This window comes from Anopheles coluzzii, chromosome 3, assembly GCF_943734685.1.
Source record: "Anopheles coluzzii chromosome 3, AcolN3, whole genome shotgun sequence".
Taxonomy (NCBI): Eukaryota; Metazoa; Arthropoda; class Insecta; order Diptera; family Culicidae; genus Anopheles; species Anopheles coluzzii.
Window position 1 is genome coordinate 2,665,509 of NC_064671.1, and position 23,926 is coordinate 2,689,434.

At 50.4% G+C, this 23,926-nt stretch overlaps 1 protein-coding gene across 2 annotated transcripts in view; it reads right to left on the bottom strand.

The window, feature by feature from the left end:
- The window catches only part of LOC120957992 (protein dachsous), an 88,113-nt gene extending 64,616 nt beyond the window's left edge, over positions 1 to 23,497 (bottom strand). The window contains exons 1-2 of one of the 2 annotated variants that reach the window (XM_049609188.1): positions 22,695 to 23,497; positions 20,200 to 20,975 (exon numbers count right to left, since the gene is read on the bottom strand). The gene's annotated coding sequence lies outside the window, so the exon portion shown is untranslated. Of the gene's footprint in view, positions 1 to 20,199; positions 20,976 to 22,382 lie in introns of both variants that reach the window. The other variant, XM_040380492.2, reaches the window with a different exon arrangement.
- Between the last annotated feature and the right edge of the window lie 429 nt (positions 23,498 to 23,926).

Consider the following 23,926-nt stretch of genomic DNA (forward strand, 5'->3'; position numbering starts at 1 on the left):
CCCTATCCTGGAAGGGTGGCCCTCACTTTTCTCTAGACGCTTGTCGTTGGCGTGGAGAAAATGGAGAATTATTCCACTAAACAAACGTTTGCGTATGCTGAACAAATGTATCGAAGCGACGAAACATGCATTTTAAACGTTTCAGGAAACGTAGTCAGTCACGAGTGAAGGTAGGAGATGGGTTAGTTAGTGGAATGACGCTACTAGTTCCAACCTTTCGAGGCGCACAATATGTTCTACACGATTGTTAAATATATTTAACAAAAAAAATGGACGAGTGACAGACTTGCTGGGCCTGTTCCGATCCGCCGCCGGTGTCATTGAATGTAAGAGATATTTCTATTCTATTTAGTATGCCCATTCTCTGTGGTAGCTATAACATTTACATACTCGAAGCGTTGCTTCACGCCGGTGCACTTGAACCAAGCCGCGTCTTGCCACGGACAGGCGGCAGATCTGTGTGTTCTTTGTCACGGGGCGCATATGCTTGTCAAACGACTCCTAGGCGCACTCCACACACACACACGCTTGACGTGTAATTCTATATTCAGCGTGTAATGTCCGGGCCCGGGCTATGTTTACGCTGTGTGTACGCTTCGTTTGTTGAAGGCGAAGAAGCCGGACCTTTACTTCTTTCTCCCTCCTCGACATTGTCATTCGAGACAATTCTTAGGAGCATCATCATCATCATTATCATCATCATAACGATCGTCTATCCTCTTAGCCTATCCTCAATATTAGCACACATTAGCCACCGTGGCAGCTTCGTTCGGGAGTGTTGCCCCTTTTCTCACTCCCTTCACTCACTCGCTCACTCTGTGGTCCTCTCTGGCCACACTTTGATCCTTGTTAATCATCCCTGCACGTAGCTGCGATGGCCATTGCTGTACATGGACCCCAAAAGCATACTTGAGCAGGGGCACTGCGCATGTGCAAAACGGCGACTTGCGCGCTGCCTGTCAAGCCATAAATGCTACCGACGATGACGATGGTGGTGGCAGAACGATCGAACCGAGAGCCCGGGCTTGGGCAAACCACAACAAACGCCACAACCTTTCTTCCCAAGCCGGGTTAGAAAGCCGCAGCTGGGGGGTTGGGGGGGAGGCACCACGCTCGAGTGTGTGCGTCGCTCGTGCTCTCGCGGGGGAATGGAATGCTAAGCAGGAGTATAATTTAAATTTATTCATATTTTAAGGGGTGTTTATGGTTTCTGTTTGTTCGAAATCTTGCGACGCGCGAGCGGCTTAGCGGGCCGCCGAGTCTTTTCGAACGGTATCGACCGACCTACCTCGGGCCGTGTACGCTTTTGTGTGGCTGTGTGTTGTGACTCCCTATCCCAAACCGCAGCCCGCGGTTCTTGCCCCACCCCATGCCACCCTCCGATCGGACGATTCGCGCGATCATAAAACGCACCGGCAGCAGAAGCTGTATATGGTATGTGAGTGTTTCTCTGTGTGTGTGCTTGTGTGTGTGCTTGGGTGAGGGACGCATTTTTCAACTTGCCGTATTTTCGTCTTATCTGTGCGCGGGCTCTCGTGACAGCGCGACACAGCGCGGCCCACAATGGGGCTGAGATGGTGGCTAAAATGGCTGCCCCGAGCACGGGAACAGCCGTCGGCGCTGCTGGCTCCCGATTTGGGCCCCGCCTTTCGACCGCGCGAGCGCGAGGAGATGGCAGAAAAGATGGAAACGGCACAAGACGGACACGGAACGGACCAGCGGCGGCTGGCTTTGGAGAAGCAGGCTCGCGCGCTCGAAGCTGCTTTGTGTGGTGGTGCTGGCTGCTGCTGTTGATGCGGCCTCGGACGGCGAGGCGGATGACTAATAACGATCATAATTATAATCGAAATGGATGACCGGAGCTCATTTCTCTTCGCCAAGTTCTGTTGGCAGGCAGGCAGCCAGGCTCGGGGACTGTGCCGAGAACTCGGCGCATACTAATGCGATTCCATGCCAGCGCCCGAGAGAGAGAGAGAGAGCTCGTGCGCACCGTGCTGGCCGGTTATTTTCCAGTTTCCGCTGCCCATGTGTGTGTGTGTGCTGGTTGGTATGTGGTCGTGTAAAGGACGGGAGAAGCTGGAGCATCAACGGGGGTTTCCCCATTTTGCTTACCCGAACGCGCACGATCATGTGCTCCTCGATGGTGCAAACTTTCCTCATATGCTTCAAGTTGTTTTCATTCACATTCTATGCGTCTCGTATGCAGCTTTGTCATACAGCAAACGAGTGTCAAGTCGGGCGGGCGGGCGGGAGGGAAATAACATAATCATCAGTGCCAGTGCACGTATGTGTAATCTTGCAGCACTTTCACAGTCTGCTCTCTATGCGCTCCGGGATGAACCATTCAAACAAAAACATTTCTCTTCCCTGTTTCGTGCTTTTGGTCACGCAGAAGAAGAAAACAACACAGTTCCGAACTACACAGGAACTACTAAGTCATCAAGATGCGATTTCCTGTCTTTTCGACCGTTTTGATCAAATCCATCCGAGTCGCGTCCACGACCCATTTTCCACCGTTATTTGTCGTCGATGGATTGATGGAACGGAACTGGCTACTGCTGCTGCTGCTGCTTCGCGTACCGTACGGCTTGATGAGATTTTCGAAGCCACAAACCTGTGCGGTCTCTGGCTGCCCCTCATCCACGCGTTCCATCAACACGACAGGTAGTGGCAGTAGCCTCCCCCCCGAAGCCAAAAACTTGATTACGGATGGCACCGGTAATTTCGTTGCCCGCTTGCCCGCAGTCGCGATGTTTATTATTTTGAGATTGATATTTTGCCCTCTAGCGGTCATTATCGTTCGGATGGTGTCGGCACACTTCGTCGGCACCACCCGCACCCCACACGGGGAGTTTATCTGATCTGGCTCTCTGCATCATGCTTTATCTTACTTGGGGTGCATGACGTTCGAACCAAGCCCTCGCTTGCCCGCGCTTCCAATTGGCCTCGGGACGTTGTGCGCCGCTCAGGTCGGCGATGCTCCGGTGCGAGTGTTTGTATTTTGCTGGTGCGCTTCGTTAATTGCTAAATTGACAGTTATTTCCCGTGCCGTGCCACCCTTACCCTTCATGCCGGAAGGTGGCGTTTTGGTCGTCCTCGTTTTGCGATTATGATGACGGTTCGTTCCCTCCTTCGCGGCACTGGCCGAGCTCACGGGGATGAAATGATTACCGAAAAACAATGCAAAAAAACACACACACAAGACGCCAAGAGCGGCAGGCAAAATGGGAACGAGCGGTTCAATGCTTCAACGCAAGAACGGCCGGTCCGGGGGAGCTTGCTGCACAAACAGTGCGGTGATGATCGTCTCAAGATCGAGCTCTTAAAGTGATGAACCAAGTGTGCATGGATGACATGGACGCGGCGAGTTTGTTTTTGTTTCCCTGTCCCGCTGCGTTGATGCTAAAGGTGACCCCAAAGGTGGAGAATCTCGGTCGGCAGAAGTGGATTTGGTGACGTAATGCAAATGCGTTCTCGATCGATTGATTTGATCGTTCTGATGCTCGTATGTGGCAGGGAAATGAATATCTTTTTCCTACTTGCAATGATTTCTACAATAAGAAAACACACATTCTCAAGCTGAAGGAGCTCATGTGCGCATTAATGGCGTCTTGGCTTAAATTGAGGTACAATGAGAGTTTCATTCCCCCCATTCTTGTATCCTCCTGAGAATCGATCAACAATAAAACTTTCAAGCATTGTGATTTTATGAAAAAAGGAATTTTACACCCTCCTGTCCTGTCCATTGTCCCGCGAGAGGTAGAATAAATTGTTACGAATTGCTTTTCCTTTGAAGGGGTTAGTCTTTAGCCACAGCGATACTTGCTAGCGCAATCATGGCGGGACATCGTCCTTTTGCACGACGAAATTGTAGACGGAGCCGGCAGCAAGCACATCCGGATCAAATGCCCCATTTGGCAGAACACTGAAAGGTGCATCTTTCGGCGCACAAAAAAAAAATAAATTACTACACCCTTCATTTGTGAAAGCAGGCGATCAACTTCTGGCCGGGGATGGTTTTTCTCACTTCGAAACATTTGGCCAATTTATCACTGCCCCGGCGAGGCCGGGGTGTAAGGATGGCTGGCGGGCCATTGGATGCAACCCCACGAAGTTTAAATAAATCCCATCAGTGACCGGGTCGGTTCCAGGTCGCCCCGCCCGTACCCCTCCCTCTCTCTCTCTGTTTCGGTGGTAAATTAAAGATTTTCATCGGCTTTATAACACCGAAGAAAACGGGTGCGAAAAAAAACGTGCAATAAAAGCAGTGTTTTTTTCAGATGAAAAAAGGCAGGAAACACACACAGTCAGTGCTAACAGTATGAAAAAGGTCCCCTTGGCTCTTGCCAGTAGAGTGGTGGTATCGGAAAATTGCACTGATGATGATGATGAGCGAAAAGAGTTGAACTAACCGAAGTGAATGAGAGACAATAAGAGAAAATAACACCGCGTCCCATCCAGCCAGGTGGGTGCACATGATTGCAAGTGTATGAATGCAATTTGCCAAAAAAACACATAAAACCCTTCCACACCAAGGGAAGTGATGAAGACTGTCTCCTCATTCAGACCACTGCGATAAACTTGTGCACTTGGACTTTTTTTTTGCTTTTGGGTTTGCTGCGGATAACATCCCGTGGTCGTCCTTTTTGCAGAGCGCATTAATGCACACACAATGAAATAGTCACGGTTGCCAATTACGTCCCGAAAGCCCATTTCCCATGAGAGATTGGTAATAAGAATGAAAATTGTTGCATCTGCGCTTGGATGGATGGCACCGGACGAATGCGCTGCTACTGATGCTGCGGTTCCATCTTTTTCGGGTTCATCGTCACCACTACCGTTGAAGTCTTTCGTACAATCGAATCTGAAGCAGGAACCGTAGCACTTGTGACCGGTCCGGCTGCGGTCGATGATCGTTCGGACGACCAAATGGCGAGGAGGATGACGAGTCTAAGAAGAATGTGTTCGATCGTGGTGTTTGCTTTCGATTATTTCCGAGACTCATGCGAGAAAATTGCTTACACTGGGACAGCGCGGCTCGATTACCGGTCAACGCAACAAAGCATTTTTCCTCTCCGGTCCGGTGCGGACGGGGGCCGCTGCTTCTCTGCCGCTCTTGCGTATGGTGGATACATTTTCCAACGCAAAAAAAAAACACAAACCCATTCACTCCTTCGTTGGATGATTATAGCGCTTTATAGCGAAGCGCTTAGCCGCCATGCATCGAGCCATCGAGAAATGGTTCTTGGATCGTGTAGATCGCGGACGGGCGGGGTGTAAAAAAAAGAAAGATTGAAATGAAGCTTTCAACAAAAAGATGATTAAATTCCTGTAAAAGACTACGATTGCTGTAGCATGAGACAAGCAAAACATCAAAGACCAATCAGGTGCGCAAGAAGTTGCACAGAATGCGCAAGGAAAACATTGTCCCGAATGCGCATTCTAGGAAGCTGCTTTACAACAAAAAAGAAAAACAATCATAGTCGGAACAGAATTTTGCATAAAGTAAAACAGTTAAGCTAATAGTTTCTTACTGTGCAGTTTGGTCGATTGAAATAGTATTGAAAAAACCTCAACCCCGCTTCAGAACGGTTACTATTAGTTCACCATCGCAAAACAAGCGCGCAACGCACGGAAGTAAATGATGAAGTAAGAAACACTCACTCACTCACAACCCGAAAAACTCAAATCAACGACCGAATGGGGGAACGAAAAAAACGGGGCCCAAAAGGCAGGCAAAGGCAGGCGGCGGCGGGGCGCTTTCGGGCCTAACGTTTCATTATGCGAAAGCAAGAAGATGAGCGTGAGGTGAGGGCGCGGCCGCCTGGCAGTGGCGGTGGAAAAGTAATTTTGATTGAAAATCTGCTGACTAATCAACTCTATATTAAAAACATATAATTTATACTTATTTTATTTCGTAATTACCTACGCCTGTTGCGCGCCGTTACGGCCACGGGGCAGAGTCCGTCTAATACTGAAGCGGCTGAAGCGTATGAAGCGCTCCCGAAGCGGCCTCCGAAGAAAAGGAGTTCAATCGCTCGAATAAAGCAACTAGTACGCACGATTCAAAAGAAACGACGCGGTTAACATCCATTTCTCCTCGTTTCCACCCCACCATTCCCGCTCGCTGGCCGAATGTTGGTGGGGACGGTGAGGATAGTGCGCATATCTGGAGCAGCAGCACGGCGTACGCCCTAGCCGTTGGAGCTACAATCAGGAATAGTTTAATTCCTAGCCTATGCCTATGCCTACTTTTGGGGGAAGGCCGCCCCGGAGTTCGTTGGCAAGGTCCGGCGGCGGTGTTAACTGTCTAGCTGCAATGATAGGGTTTGTTGGATGCGGCGATCAGGCTTCCATTTTCGAAAATGAATTTCGAAGAGCGGACGACCCGACACCGTCTGTAGACAACAATGGAATACGCCCAGGCTCCCCCCCCCCCGGAGAAAAGAGGAACGGGACACACGGAGCCGATTTACGATCGTTCTTTGAAGCGTCTCGTGCTGTATCACAAAAGAAGCTATTTAATTTCAATGAACCGTTTTCCCGATTCTGTCCATTCGGTGATGGCCGGTGGTTTTTTTTTGGGAGGAATCTGAATTGCAGTCCTCGTTGAAAGGGCGGTCCTGCACGTTCTACTGACCGCATCGCTCGTAACCCTATCCCTCGCGATCGTGACCGTTACTGTGCAATGCGGGGCACGGGCACGGGGGAGTTGTTGAGTGTTAACAATGGTGCTGCAGCAGCCAGGAGGAGAGCGGTCCGCGAAGAAAGGAAGAAACAGCGCGTTCCTACCGATCCTCGAATAGTAAAGCACTCGACGTAACGGTGTCATTAGACGCGGAGTCCAAGAATTTCACTTCCAGCGTTCAGGTCCATTAGCGCCAGCCACAAAGGCCATCATTACCCGTCGCCAGGGCTTTTCGCGCGTTTGGTCTTTCGGTGCCGGTTCCACCCCAAGTGGATCGGCCGATCGTGTGAGCGCACTGCCGTCGTGACCGTTGTCGAGCACCAGCACACACCGCGGCAGATACTGGCATGTATACACATGGAGTACACACATTCGTTTCCGTGTGGAAAGTATCATTTTAACACTTTCTCGAACATGTTTCCGCCCGCAACCCGCTAGACCCTTCATCCTCTTTCTCTCTCTCTCTCTTCTTCCCTCAATGATCAATCGTCAATCATTCGCGAATGCGTATCGCCGAATGATACACATTAGAGATAGTTTTATTTCCCGAGCGCTCCTGCGCGCCCCATCGCCCTCCATTCCTGCGCTTTCCGGCAAAAGGTGGAAGGCCACTGGCCAACAATTACATTCCTTTTCTATCCCCATCTCGATCGCTCACATGTGTGTGAGTGTGTACCTGTGTGCTTTGAATAGCCCGGATGAGGTCACAGTGAAAGAGCATGGAGAACAGCCGCTTGCTAAACGGGCGCTTGATGGACGGGCAAATTGCGCGAGGTAAAAGAGAGATATTTAGCCCTAGCCGACCTCAGTCCAGACACCATGCCAACCCCGTCTCCTCCCCCGGGGGTATGATGCTGGTTGGGCCAGCCGCTCAAAAATGGTTGAAATTAATTTTAATGAACAAAACGGCTTCTGCTTTCGAAATTTGAATCTCCATCAGCTCCGTTTTGCCCGTCCCGCGTCGTGGTTCGGAGCTAGCCCGTCGGCACACAACCGATCGAACCCATCGGATCGGAGGCTCGTAAGAGGCTGCGCGGGATTGAAATCGAAAATCGAGAATTAAAACATTTAACATTTCGTTTAAAAGCGAACTCAAGGGGTATGAATTGCTGAACGCTCCATGACGCTCGGCCGCGTTGGATATCGTTCATTAGGGCTCCATTCACTTTCCTTTGGGAAGATTCCATACAACCGCGAGAGGGGAGGAGGAGGAGGAGAGTGGGCACCAAACCTCCCTTTCAACGATTTCTATGTATGTTGCGCTCATATGTAGGGGCGATTTCGTTTGGACAGCGATTCACACAGGGCAACGCTGATCGAAGTATCGCAGGAGGGAAAATCGCACTCGTGTCGGCGTTGCCTTGTGATCGTGGCACATGAATGAGCGCTTGTTGTTTTTTTTCACTCCCTTTTATATGTAACACGATCGATCGTGTAAGTAGGTTTCAAGTGCTCAAACACTTTGGCGTGTGTCGATATGTAGAGCGATAGATGTTTGCAATCATGCGCGCAGCAAAACATTAGTCGGGCGATTGTCGGTGAGCTTTGCCAAAAAATCAATTGAGGCCAAACCGAAGAAGCGTCCGAGAAAGCGTCTTTAGTGCTAGTGCAGCATCAGCCTGTTTTTTGTTTTGCCTTTAATAGGTTGGCGCAGTTTTGCAAATGTTATATAAAAAAGCCCCCAGCTTCGCAAGGCAAAGAAGTAAAAATAAAATAAAGAAATAATGTCTTTTAGCACACGCAAAGGAGATCAGATCCAATCGTGGTGGAAAAAGGTTGCCAAGATAAAGCGATCAACAGCGCAGAAATGAGATGCCCGCGCGATTAGATCCCATCCCAACATCATTAATAGCCCGGAGGATCGACCAAATGATCCCCTCGAGGCGTTTGGAGGGTTGCAATGTTTTCCCCGCAGTTCTTTCACCGCCAGCGAGCACAACTTCCACCAGGCAGGCCAGCTGCCTGCTAAACATTCACGTGTGCACATATGACAAATAAGCGGTAATTAAATCAAAGCAAACGCAAAGGGCCATGCTATGCGTACCTGGCCATAGTCGTCACTCCCGGAAGGAACCTCCTGATGGAACGCCTTCGATAGGCGAAATGGCCGGTGTGCGCGATTATGTCTCGATGATGGAGGAGCATAGCACAAAAACAGCGACGATAGAGCAAGAGAGAGAGAGCGAAAGAGATAAAAAAATGCCATCCCATACCATTGAAGGGAGGGCAGTAGTCGGGAAAACATCATTAGCTGCTGCGGGAAGAATTCAAACGCTCCCTCCCTCCCTCCCAATCCTTGCGATCACTCTCTACCCTAGCACTATGCCTTCTCTATTAAAGACATTGATGGACGCTCCAATCTCTTCATCTCGCAGCATTTTTCGAGCGTCCTTCTCTGGCATGGCACAACATAATTCTTCCTATTTCGTTTCTTTTCCCGTTTTTTTAGTTGTTGTTGTTGTCTCTCAACCTTTTCCTCTTGGAAACTTGGACGGTTAGAGGCTGGTGTAGCTTTTACCGCGCGCTGACTTAACGCTTTTGTTGAGTTTGAGTGCATGCACCGGAGGAGAATGGAAGAGGGAAATAAAGCTAAAAAAACACACACACATAGAGAGAGGAGTGTAGACTTAAGGAAGGTTCAGCTTTTTGTTTCGTTTTGCTAGTTGTTTTCCTCCCTAGGCAAGTGTTTGCCGGTTTGGACGCTGTTGCTTGGTGAGACGAAACAAAAAAAAACAGCTTCTGCCGGCTGGCTCTGCTCTGCTCGAAAGTATTTGTATTTCACACCGAACTATGCGTAACACCCTCTCTGCTGGTGCCTGCTGTCTGCTGTACTCTCATCATTATCATTACTATTATTACTGTTATTGGTATTATAATAAATGTTCTATTTCGCTTCATTCTTAAGTCATAATGACTCGAAACAAAGAACACGAAAAACAGCCCTCCCTTCCCGACACAGGCCTCGGAGGAGCACGTAGCGCGCCACTTTTCGCCTTTGCTTTACCGAAAAACCGCCCCGGCCGAACTGGCTGGTATGCTGCGGAATGGAGGGCGGTACAGTGCCGCTGATGCTGATTTCGCTCCGTTGGAAACATTTTCGAAACGAAACAAAACACAGCCTCAAACGGCACACACACACACAGAGACTCAGACTCAGACTCAGACAAAACATGTGACTGTGGGATGCTTTTTGGGAGAAGAATCATTTCGCCCGAAGGAAACTTAAAGGGGGCAGAGCATAGGAGAGATAAGCAAGATCGAAAAAGGGGCACACACCAAGCGGATGGAGCGGAGAGAAAAGGGCTGGAGGAAGGGACTAATTTTGGGGAGCTTTAGCCTCTTTCTAAAACAAAACAGAGGTGAGACATAGGAAACAAGGATGATGATGAAGCAGCAGCAGCAGCAGCAGCATGATCAGACCCAACACCAACAAGCTAGGGCTTCCCGAGTTGAGATGAATGTGCCTGTGTGTGTGTCTGTGTGCTGTAGTTCCAAAGCCGTGCTGCCCGAGACTTAAAAAGGGAGCCACACGGGGTCCGAGGAACGGGGTGCGGCAGCGAAAGAAAGAGAAACAATTAAAATTTTATTAAGAGATTTTATTAACGGAGAACCAGAATCCCCAAACCCCACTGGACGCCCACCGGACACCGGCCCATTGGCCCCGAAAATAAAAAAAAGGGGGAAAAAAGGCAAACACGGCTTGGCCATCACGGCCGGGCCCAACGGCTCAGGTGGTGTGGAATGAGTATCAATAAAACAAAATAACGCACCATACGACGGGCTGAAAGAATGTGCCTTTCATTGCTGTGTGTGTGTGTGTGTGCGCGTTTCCCCTGGATACTCCGAAACCGGGTGCTTTGGTATGGGTGCCGATTCGTTTTGGGACGATCGGAAGAAGATTGATGAAGCCCGCGCCGCACCGCCGCAAGACGAAGACGATGACGACGACGACGACGGTGAGGCTGCGCATATTGAAAGCGAGTGCTTTAGAGTGCGTTGCTAACCTTTTCTTCATTTCTCCATTCAAAGCTAGCCCTTACCCGACTCCGTAGCAACGCACACGCGTCTACGGATACTTTTTCCCATTGCCCATTGGCCCGCTTGGATGAATTCCTAATGGGACGGGCATCGTGCCTCGATCGCAGCTCATTACGCAGGATTCAGCCGTACCGAGGCTGCCCTTTGTTTTGCGACATTGCGGGAGAAAAATGATTTGAGGCACCGTGGACTTTTGTTTTGTGGAGTCGTTGCTTATGATAAAAGATTGGCGCTGTTCTAGAGATCCGAAGAAGCCACAGCAGCTTCATTCGCTCCGCGCAAGACAGACCGAGTACGGGAAGAAAGGTCGGTAGTTAAGTAGTAGGCGACCGTAACTACGCGACTATGGAGCAGCAGCAGCAGCAAAACGCCCTAATGACGCCCTGGGAAGCGAGCACGCAACAAAAACACCCAAATGGCAGCCGCTCAAATGGTCGGCGGCAAACCAAACCACTTCGCAGCAGCAGTCACGCTCCCACGAATAAATCTTTCCCCGGGCTTCCAAACACCCCCCACCACCCTACTGGAATGCGCTGCTGCCAGACCAGCCAGGTACTGCAGGTGAAAGGTGTAAATGTCAGATGCATGAAGACCGTTCGGCTGTCCCTTCGTTTTGGCGTGACGACGTCAGCCTCGCTTTTATGCTAGGCACTGGTGATAGGTTTAAGTGCCGTTTTGGCCAACAATTGTGTTGCAAACTGCCGTGTGTTTGTGTGTTTTTTTCGTTGTTGTTGTCTGATTATGGTGCTGGAACACTATCACCAGCAACCGGTAGCCCCGACCGGAGTTGGTTTGCCCTCGAGCGCACAAGCAAACCCCCCAAGGGGGAGGCGAGAGATCCTTCAATTAGGCAGGAAAAGTGTGAGTGTGTGTCTTCAAGTGTGCTGTCTCGGGACGGCTACTTATGCACGGGTATACACGGTGGCATTATCGTCACCTTTCTTTGCCCCTAGGCGCGCGACCCAACGGGGTGGTTGATTTTTTGCTGATGAGGGATTGAGAAAATGGGCGGCTTTAAATGTTATGAAAGCTTCCGTTTAGCACCTGCCTCTGAGCACATCCCCAAAAGCTACAGTTTTATTATTTGTAAGTCAAACAGAAATAAAACAAAATTGCCCAGGTGCCGGCCGAAATCCGGCTGCCGTATTCAATAAAACAAGCTCCCTAAACGAGCGTGAAAGACATGACGCTTGTACGCATGTACTTTCGCCAGTGTGCACAGTGAATGAAGTGAAGGATGTTGTCTAACAAGCTCACTTGCACGAAAACGTTCGAGGTTGATGGACAGAGATGCTACTGGAAGAAAATAAAAATGTATTTCTTTTGAAAACAGATATTCTGCTGAATTTACGCGAACAACATACCTCATTGGCGAGTCAGTTTTTTCTTGCTTTTTTGATGCTCAAATTTGGCTGTTCAAGTTTGAAGCAACGTAAACAAACAGACATGGGACCGAAAGCTGGCATAGAAAAATAGCTTTCATCCTTTCTGTCCTCTACCCTCTACAACAGCGTGTCTGGACGTAATTTGCCATTTATTCGTCGTGTTACACCCCAAACCCCCCCGTGGTTGAAATAGAAAACGCAGAAACCTATCTTAAATCAAGCCCAAACAAAGATAGACAGAAATGTGCCCAAAACGGGGACACTCTCCTTCCCTTTTCTCTCTTTTAGGACGGCCTTAGCAGACCCACGACATCTTGAAACCTGCGAATATTGTGAACTCAGCTTCCCGTAATTAAGGTGAAAAATTGCCCTCATGTTCGGCCAAGCGAACCCGAGGTGCGACACAGTGTTTGCGGAATCGATTTAAGAAGGGAGAGCAAAAAACCAACCAACAACGTCAAAAATACTTCTTCCGGGAGGCCACACGGACTGCGGGCTGTCCGGGGCCACAAACAGATGACCGTTGACAGATAGCAGGGTTGTCACCGGTTTACGAAGCTCGCACGACACACGATCGCCATTTCGGGCCGGGCGGGCGGGCGTCCACACTTTGGCCAGAAGGATAAATAAATCTCATCTCGCGATAAACATCTTTCACCCCAATTCTAGCCTACGAATGCGTCTAGTTTAGAGTGATAGAGATATGTAACGTTGCTGGTTGACTAGTTGTGAACTCGTTGGCAAGCCGTAGTGCGGGGATAAATAACGGAAAAATGAACTTTCGACGCGTTTATCAAACGGTCTTCCCTTCTCCACCATTGGGAACCGTTGACAAACCGTACATCTTTCAGGCGAAGCCCCCAAAGAAATCGAGACAATAGATCAACCTGCATGTGCGCGCATCTGTCCAAGCGCGCTAATGGATGGAGCACCAAACGGGGATCAATGTCGAAACGTTTAGCGCGCCCGCTCCATCAGCCGGCCCCCAATTCGTCCGAAATCCGCCCGTTCGTCTATTCCGGCACCCCGAACGGATCTCGTTCCGAAATCGGCCCCGAGACCCCGACATTCCCACGGCGACATTCCTGGACCGGATTTCCCACATTGGCCGTCGCCGGGCCCATCGCGTAATTGGATCTTCAAAAAGTCGACAAGAAATAAATCACTTCCTGCAGCCGAGCCACCAGCTCCAACCGGCAGCGCAAACGTACGCCAACGATCTTCATCATCCTCACGCAGCCTCCATCGCTTGGTCGTCGTTTGTCGTCGCTGGTATGGCGCGTTACGCTTTCTCCTCCCCAGTGCGCCCATCGCTCTCTAATCCGGTTCTGGAAGCGCAACGCACGGGCACCTCACTGGATCCGAGGCGCTGGGTACGTTGATCGCGCAAGCCCACGCTCCCCGTCAATCGGTAGCCGGAAATGAAACCGATCGTACCGGAATTCGGAAGACGCAAACCACCAAACAAACACACACGCCAATGGGCGAGAGCGGGAAGGAGCATCGACATGGCATCGACAGAGCGATCGTAAAACAACACTATGCATCTTGGGCCGCTGTTGCTGTTTCTCAAACGACGCCTTCTCCGGAGCAATCTTTCATTAATTGACACCGGCACGATCGAGGGACGGCACGGAGCGCTCACCGGAGCGGCTGCCCGATAATCTATACCCAGCGCTGAAATGTCACCATTGGCACTGGATTGATCGGTGAGCAGGAGGAGAGGGACGGGGAAGCGACAACGGCACCACCAAACAAACGTCAAACAAGCGCGAGGCAAACGACCGAAGGGATCTGTCATGTTGCATTCCGCTTATCTCATCTGCCTGGCGGCGTGCGCGCGCCTCGCGTTCTCTTTCTCTCCTATCGCACTGGGGGGAGAGGAGGGATTGTGATTCAAGAAATGAAGTGAAAATGGAAATTGAGAGCCGAAAGAAACGAAATCGGTAATATTCCTCCTCCCCACATCTCCCGCCCCATTGCTGCGTGCGTTGGTACTAGTAGCGCTGGGCCCAGCAGTAGTAGTAGTAGTAGTAACGAGCGGATGAACGGATCGGGCGCGATCGACGTTGCGTTGGACGAACGCCGCATTTTGTGTGTGTGTGTGTGTGTGTGTTTTTTTTAGCACGAGGGACACGCTGATGCTGCTGCACGGGGCCATAGGCCATATGGCAGTGCGACGCAGCAGCGGCAGCGATAAATAAACATATATAATCCCAGACAGTAAATAACAAATGTGACTGTAATATTTTATACCTTTGGCATGAGGCTGGGCCCGGGCCCGGGATCCGCCCGCAGCAGCAGCCGCACCAGCGCGAACGAGCGAGCGAGCGGTCCACGAGATCTTCGCCCGCGTGCATCTTCCACGCACGGATCCAGCAAACGCCCGAACGCGCGCGCGATGGCGAAAAGTATACGCGGACGGCAGTAGTAGGCCGGTGTGTGTGTGTTCGTGTACCGATCGCCGTTCGCGTTCTTGCTGCCTCGATACCACGCGCTTGCTGCTGCTGCAGCATGCCTTTGCGCAAAGCGCTTTGCAGAACATTTCCTTCGCGGTTTTCTTTGCATTTGCGTTCGCGTTAGGAGAAAGGGGAGGCTCGTGTTGCCAGCCAGCAGTACAACCGCGACCGCGACGATGGGGCTTTGATCGAGACGAACAAAACCGTTTTGGGAGGGACGTAGCTTTTGCCTTCGCTACGTTTCATCCCGTCCGTTCCACAGGGCGAAACTGCAGAAGAATGAAGCGTGCACTAAAACCGCTAAATTCTAAGCATCTTTTCTCGCCTCCCCAAACCGAAAGCGATCCGTGCGCGATCACGTGCTTAGAGTGTTCTAAGAAGAAAAGGCTCATTCACCGCCGCATCCCCGGTGAGTGAGCGAGTTCTGAGCCCGCTTTATCTTTTGGCAATTTGTCTACAGATCGGACAAATTCCTATCGGCTTACAACAGCTGCTGAAAGAAGGGGGGAGGGGGGGGGAGGGAGGTCCCGAAAAACAATCACTGACAGTATGCCCTTTCACGATGTCGCTCTGTTGTGTTGGCTTATCGTCCTACTTATAATATTTCGTTATTGTTATTCATCAGAAACAAAGGCAGCAGCGAGCAGAGACGCTGCCGCCGCCACTGCCGAAAAGAAAAAGAACAAAACAGAGCTTGTTCGCTCGTAGCACGGTAACGACCAGTCCCTCCAAGAGGAATCTCCTCCACGAACAATCGACGGTGGCGCGGTGGTATTTTATCTAAGCATTAAGAATTTACAAACAATTAAAACCTTTAACGATGCTAATCGCAACCGGCAAACGGCTCATGTTACTCAAGCGCTAATGACGATTGCGTTCTTGTGCCGGCTTTTTTTGTTGTTTTTATTCCATCGATAATGTATTCCCTGGTCGAGCTTATGCCCCCGCTCAGGTCCTGTGTGGTTGCGTCACTTTCGCAATTGTCGCCCATCAACCTTCCGTTATCCCGGTGCGCAATCAAACGCTAATGATTTTTGCCGGGTGATGAAAAAGGATGATGAACGATCGCCGAACGTTGATGGTGATTGGTTCGGGGGCGCGTTCGGGAATGCCAAGCGTGACGAATGGTCACCCGTTTTCCAGCCGCGAGCGGTGTGTGCGGTGTGCCTCCCTCGCAACACGGCCACCCGAACCGCGCACAGCAACATAAACAACCTATTTTACGATGCAAAAAACCGGAATACATTTTAGCGAAACGATGGGAAACGGTTAGCTAAAAGGCCCATATAAAGCCCGTCCCTTGCTTCCTAATGAGTTTGATTTGCTTAGCGTTCGCGGGCTGTGTTGGGGGTGTTGGGGCTGCATCCTAATCGAGCCATCTCCGAGCCTGAAAGATGAGCCACCGCCTCGTGACGGATGGAGAGAGAGAGAAAGATGGCGCACACTTTCCGCAGTGACCTTTCACAGTTGGCAGCCAACCTCCGAGCGACCGAGCAAGCGGAGAGATATGAGCGATGGTTCCATCGATTGATAGTGAGTTGGTGAGCGCACACTGGCGCACACTGGGCATGCTCGATGCTCGACTCTTTCAACGCTCGTATAAAATAAGAAACACATGCTCCGTTAGGTCCGCGTGGCCGTGCTTCTTGCGCGCACAATGGGTCGTAAAATCGAAAATTAATTTACTTTTTTTTTCTCTCCCAATTCTCGTGAGCGACGGCAGCAACGGGGCACCAGAAAGCAAAACCCAGAAAGCCCTAAGCCCCGGTGGTTCCTATTGTTGTTGTGAGGCTGTTCACGTCCAGCCTGTACCGTCGACCCGGCGAACAAAGAAGGAAGGAAGGCTGTCGGACCGTCGTTAATAAATCGTAAAAAAAAGCAACATCTCGTTGAACCTGCACATCATGTAACAAATTCTTCATCATCGTACACGTCTGCCCACCGCCTTTTGGTCGACCTGGTTCTTGGCTACGCCAGCAGACGACGATGAAGTCGACGTCGGTGCTGAAAAGCGGTCTAGGCGACCTGGGTGTAATGTACACTACACACCTTCGCTCTCACTCTGTCTCGGGATGGTTGAACCGAAAGCGTACACAAAATAACACAACAACCCCTTGCTTTCTCGTCATAGACCTTTGCGCATTCCATACACACATTTCCATACACTGAGAGTTTGGTGTTTCCAGCACCCAGCAACGAGCTTCGGGCAACGGTTGCAGTAGGACGCATTTACGCAGAAAATCGTAAAAAAGCTCCATCGCTCGATTAAGCAAGCAGTAGCCGCACTGCCAGGGTGCTGCCTTCTAAAGGGCTAGGGTAGAGATCGATCCACCACATGACCACAGTGTGTCGTTTCGATCAACAGCCCATCCATTTCGATTGCGTCAACCATGATTCATGGCTCAGGGACGTTTGGAGGGCCGATTCTCGAGCATCATAAAAACAATTGTAAAATGAGGCACGAATAACAAAAAAAGGGACCCAACAAAACGATACACACTCCCGCCGCATGTTGATTACCCGTACTGGGCAGTAGGATTCTCACGAACCCACGAACCAGGTGTACGTTTCAGTGCAACCGGAAAGGATGCACATAATTGTTGAAAACTACACCACGCATAACGAGCGACACCGGGGAGTGGGAGTGTGTGCCTTTACCTGCGCGGCCGGTGGAATGCCACGGAATCCACGGTTTAGGAAGGGCCGATGCGATAAAATCAATCTGTCAAACGGCTACAATTATTTGTAAAACCTTTCCGAACCACTCGTGGCCCTTCTATGCTTCTCTTTTCTTTGGTACGTGACGGAATAATTATGCTCAAACGAAATGACAAGACACGGGGTGCGTAGGAATGTTTCACATTTAACGAAAAAAACGTTTTTTATATGACTGACAGTGTGGAAGGTGCTGCACATCACCATTACAAGCGGACTGCAACTTTGCAACAATTTTCAAGCTCAATCAAGAAGGTGTCCTTTCCGGAGGTTTGAGTGATGAGGTGCAATCATAATCTTCACTCCTTCGTATCAAATTATTTCCCTGGCGCGATCATTACTGCTGGCACATTCACTTCACTGCATCAAATGAACACACAAATTTACTACAATAAAAACGAAACTACCAAACCCTCCCTCGGCTCGGCTTAACAACCGCTCGGGCGATAAAAATGACTGCCCCAGCGCCATTGTCCTTGTTCCTTTCCTCTTTTTTTTTTGTTTTGCTTCTCGGAAATCGATTATTTCGGAGGAAGCGCAACCCTAGCGCGTATCTTTTGCCCAGTTTCCGCTGCGATGGTGGTAAGCGACGAACCTCCCCAGACACAGAAAGGATCTTCATTATCTTTACCATCGTGAAGTGTTGATCGTTTCGGCTGGAGGACCGGAAGGCTAACAAAGCACAACCGGCAGACGAAACACTGCTCGGGATCGCTTCATAGAAACCGAGCACATTTGGACACAACCCCGAGGGCAGCCAACGGCCGTCGCCGAAACGAAACAGCCCGGATTCGCCGCTGCTCTCCGGCCTGGTTTCGTTCGGCGTCCACCGAGGCAATCTAGAACTGAACCATGTAATTATAGAACAATCAAAAAGCTTGTAACATTCGGTCCGTGACGTAAATGGGATGGCAAGGATGGCATCCGAAAGTCTGCGCGAGTGATTACCCCGGGGGAGGTTGGTTGGTGTTAGTGAAGGCGGCGTTGAGGTTGGTTCTCTTTGTATCGCTCAAAATCAACCTGAACTGAGGCTTCGTAACGAACGTAGCAAACAAAAAACCTTTTGCAAAAAAGGAAATCAATCTTACGCTAGTTGTCTAGGCAAACTGATTTTGATATGCTCTTTAGAGACCAGAAAGAGAGAGAGAGAGAGAGAGAGAGAGAGGGTGGCTTATTCCAGTAAACATTCACTTTAAGCCAGTTATTTATCTTTCACAAAAAAAAAACACATTAACGATTTGTGTCACATTCCTTTGCATGCATACCCTTCATGCGGCGGCCCTATGATGTAACACCTTCTGCAGGCGCATGCACATGCACGGTGTGAGCATAACGTTTGCAGCCCAACCAACCAACCGCCAAACAAGCAGCGCCGTGCGCACTGTGAAGGCTTCACTGCACACACAGCTATGATTCATTCACCGGAGCAAGCAGCAGGCTCGCGGTTTTGCAGCCTCGCAGCGACCGACGGCAAAAGTGGTAACGATCATGCCAAATCGATCGAGCAATTAGAACGGCATACAGACACCAGTGCGCCGGTCGGACCAATCGCAGAATATCATTTAGCGCTCAATTTTATCTCTAAATGGTGCACCCCACCCGCCAAGAGCATCTCTCTCTCTATCGCTCTCTCTATTCGTTGGTGAAACCTCACTCTCTTGGCGGTGCGGGCCCTTTTTTGGCCGTTCATTAAACCATGTTAGGCCAGCATCGCTGAAGCTGGCGGCCAGCTGAATGGACAAAACACTTGACTAATTAGTGAACGATCGAATGATTTCTCGTAGCGCGCGGGGCGACATCCCAACCCGTCCGTTGGATTTGCAATCCGCCATCAATCGCGGGACAGACGCAACGCGCACAGACAGAAAGAAGGGGAAGCGATGGATGGTGCTGAAGGTGCGCTGCCAATCCACACATGGGTGACGGTTGTCAGGGCAATGTGCAAACGCTTCAACCCGCTCGAAAGCTTCCCTCGCTCTAGGCACAGCGCAAGTGCAGCCGAAGCGGCGAAGGGCGATCTCGCCGACGACGCTGCATCGAAGGGATGGAAAGTGGCCAGCGGGACGAAAAGGCAGAGAACCGAAAGGACCATAAAATTTACGATTACTCAAGAGAAATCCACACAAGTGTGCTGCTGCTGCGCGCTTCCCACTTTACCGCCGTGCTCGTGCTGCAGCAGCTTTGCTCTAAACAAATAGAGCCCGAGCCCAGTAAAAGGCAATGTTGACGTTGTCAGCATCAGCTGCAGCGCGCCGCGACCGCAGGTGAGCTGCAGCGGGTGCAAGTGCCTCGCAGTGATCCGGGCGGAAATGTACCCCACGAATTGCGCGATCTTGCACGTCGATTAGGACTTGGTCTGTCGGTCGGTGGCGGTGGCCGTATCGAAAAAGATAGACACGGATGCACTGTGTACTGTGCGGTTGGGTGGTGGGGGTATATGTGTATAAAAAAAAAAACATCATGAAACAGGTTCGTCGGCGCATCAACATCAAGCCCTTTCGATCCTGATGAGGTACCATCGCGGTTGTGTATATACATATATGTGGAGCGCGACTGTTTCTTTCCCAGGGCGATTTTTGATGGTCGGAAGCTGCGGATTAATGTTACTTTGTTGCACAGCCAATCGAGTGAATGCAGCCCCATCTCTCCGACCCTTTACGTTGCCACGAACGGCCGGTGGACACATTCGGCGGCGCGTGATGTTGCGCAAAAAAATAGCCCCTGCAACCCCCGGGCGATGAATTCAGCGGGATCGTCGCTTGCTGTTTGAGCGATTTCGTACCAAATCTTTCTCGTACCGGTCATCAACGTGTCGAACAATTCGCATGATCGCAGCATGCCTCGGAACAGGCATGGGTGTGTGTGTGTATATGTTGTCTTGAGTTTCGCGCTTGGGGAAAGGTTATATAATTACCTTGCACCACCGTTCACCGCTCTGCTGGAATCTTTTCTTTCTGTGTGTTTCAAATTTCTTCCACAAAATCCGCACTGCTGGATGCCACGGTAAATATTGGCGTTGCACAATTTCTTCCTCCAATGCGATCGGAGGCCACCGGGTAGATGCTGCAACACTAGCACTGCATGTGAACGATCGCTTTTCGATAGGCTTAGTTAACAACTACCCATTATCACTGCATGGATTCTTCTAGCCTCATTTTCACTCACACGCAACATTTACAACATTTGGCTTCGCTCGTTCGCACTAATCGCGCACTGGTGCGAATTAACACTTCGTCAGCTCTTCGTCAAGGGCAGGGGCTTGGCTTCTAAGCCAAGAAACAGACGGCCATTTCCATCGGACACTGATCACCTTTAAGCCACCGTTTCAAATCGTACCTCGACTTTCCGTGCGTCGGAACGATCTTCGATCTTCGCAGCAAATCGGGTGGGCAAATCTCGAGAGCACTTCAACACCAAAACCAACACGCACACTTTACACAGGATCTGCTTCTGATGCTATTGATTTGGCACCTTTTTTCACTCGCCCAAGTTGAGATGAGCCTTAGAGCGTTGGGCTCACGCGGGCGGTTTCTTCCATCGGGTTCACACTCCTTTTCTGTTTCACTAATTCACTGCTGAACAAACTACAGGAACTTACGCTTGCAAAACACTACCACCACTCACACATCACATTTGCATTACACGAAACACCGGCGGTCGGCCGCCACACATCCTTCAGGCAGCGTCAACCTGAAAAGCAGCAAGTGGAACGCTCAAGCAGCCACACTTTTTTCCTCTTTTTTTGCTTATTTTTCACCATCCCCCCTTTCCCCATTCCATCCTGCCTGATATTAAACTAGCCGGGACTACCCATTTGGCACACAAACCACGCACAAACACTACTCTGGCGCTTGCTCTTTCTCGCCCGCCATCGCTAGAAATCTTGCTCCCTCTTTCTCTCTCCCTCTCGCTCCTTCCTACTATTACGCTGGTGTTGGCTACTGCTACCGCACGCACGTATCACCAGACCCTCGGCTTGGGAGCGTGGTCTGGCCAATTTATTATTCTTCCTTGCCCTTCCGTTCTTCCTTTCGGTGACAATCGGCCGCAAATAACTTGCGCCACGACGGCGACACACAGGACACAAGGGAAGAGAGCGGGGAGAAAGGAAACTGGACCTGCGGGGTGGTGGTGGTGGTGGGGGGCCTGAAACAAGGGACTGCGAGATGCGAGCGCGCAAGACGGCAACGGAGCAGCGAAACAAGCGGCAACAGGCGGCGGAGCAGCAACTAAATGCAAAAAAAAACAACAAAACCGGTGCCCGAAGGAAGGCGCAGCAAGAGCGGCGAAGAATACTAAAAATAAATTTAATCTCACTCCTCACTTTAATCAAACGTAAGCAAAATCAGAATGTATCCGAAAAATTTTGTGATTAAAATTCCTATTTGCAGCTACAAAAATTTCCTTTTAAAAAATTCTTTCTCGTACTCCACGCGGCCGCCCGACGAGCTCGGAGATGCTTCTTGCCGCTGCTGCTGCTGCTGCTGCCATGTCTGACTGCTGCCTCTTCCCGTGCTGCACTCGAGTTTGCCTCGAGCACCGCGAGCGCTCCTGCTGCTGCCTGCACACACCCGGGACAGTGCGCGAGATCTGTTTTTTTGTTGTGTGTGTCTTCTGTTGCTTATTTTCCTTAATTTCAACCTCAACCTGCAGCGCGTGCACCTTGCCTTGCTGGCCGACGCAGCAGCAGCAGCAGCAGCATCGGGTTTCGAGTGTGACTCCGTTGGTATGTTTGCCGCCGCTGCCCGTTGCGCCTTCGCCTTCGCACCCAGCCCAGCAGAAAATGCACAGCGAAAAGCGCAATTTGTGTGTTTTGTACGTTTGCCTTCGTTGCTTTGGATTCGTTTTCATAGCATGCTTTGTTTGGCCGCGGCTGGTCATCCGGATGATGCTGAACTACCACCATTCACATTTTCGTACACGGGGTTTCAAATCACAAAACAGCAACAACAACAACAGCACCACAACAGTGATCAACTCTCACAAAACAAACAAACCATTTCATCGCGCAGCCTCACTCACTCAAATTGAGGTTATCCTTGTTATTATCACGAGCCCAGCGGCCATGGCAAGATAGTATCACTACTCGATATTCACCTTTTCTTCCCTTGCACTACCGCACCACCACCGAACACCACGTAGTACCACACTAGATCAAGCACGATCTATTTACACAGCGCCTTCTGCCGGAGTGGCGTGGTACAGCCCGTTTTCTAGTTCATTGGCTCCCGTTACCCCGTTGCTGGCAGGCTTTCCATGGCACCGGATATCACAACAGCGCGGGCGCGCGCGCACTCGTACTCGGGTTCGTCGGCTGCTGCAGCGTTGAAGTCTCTCGTTTTTGACCACGCTCTACAGCCGCGACACGTCGTGCGCGCTCGCCTCGTTCGCTGCGAAGCTGTTGCTCACCTCTGTTTCGTTCGATTCGAATCGAATTGCGTCGATTTCGTGGCACTGTTTCACTACCACCGTATTTGTGGTAAATCTTTTTTTTTCGTTAACCGTGTTAAAACGAGCTACTGCACTTATTGCGTCTAACAATCAACGTTCGATATTGAGGATGATGATCACGGGTCAGTCGCAGGCTGAACGCAAAAATGCACACAACGTAGGTCCGCGCGCACAGCGTCGTTCGGTATTTCAACACCTTCGTATTCGGACCACTACTGAACCTGAGGCTGGAGAAAATATTTTCTCGCAGCAGAAGACAATCGTTCCATTCCCTCTCGCTCCAGTACCCCGGGGTTCCTGCTCCGCTCCAGCACGCAACCTGGCATCAATACACACACACAAGCACACACACGCAATTCTACCACCGAGAGCAAGATCTCTCACGCTCACTCCCACAGGAGTGCGGCGCTATGCTGCTCGAGAGCGAGCTAGACGGAAGACGCGGACGCGGTTCCACGCGTGTGGTTGTGTTGGTGTCGTCGTTGGACCTGCTACGGTGAACCGGGAATGTCTTGAGATCTGTGGGCCGTACTTCAATTCGTTTCGTGCCCTCCACTGTGCACGGTTGTGTGTGTGTGTGTGTGTGTGTGTGTGTGTGTGTGTGTGTGTGTGTGTGTGTGTGTGTGTGGGTCTATGTGTGAGTGCATTGAGAGAGCTTCATTCCTTGGGCATCACCGCAAACGAAGCCAAGGGGTTTGGGAAGGAAGCGACTTGAAAAGCCAGCATACAACCGTTCCGCTCGACCCTACCGCACCGTTGTATGTCAGTCGAGGTCCGTAAGGTGTATGAGCTCTCTGCATGGATGGGAGGATCGAACAGAACGAGAAGATGGAAACCGATCCACCTAAGAGGCGTAGGTATTTGGCTAACCTATGCAGATGTTTGGTGTATTGTAGTGACAGTTCTATCAACCGCACATCAGGTTTTTATGGAACTTTACTGCAAATTGCACAAATTTTAAATAAGTGATAAATTCACTTGAAGATTACAATATTGATCTCCTCATGTTGGGACAGAAAGTTCACTTTAAAGCATCTCGATCGTCCCGAACATTAGCAAAGTTAGACCTCCTTCTTTCATTTGTCGATCAACCCTCAACCCCCAGAGTTCTCTGTTACTCTCTATCGCACTCTTTCTCTCTCCTTTAGTTACTATCTCTCTCTTTCTCTCTCTCTGTATTACTCGAATCT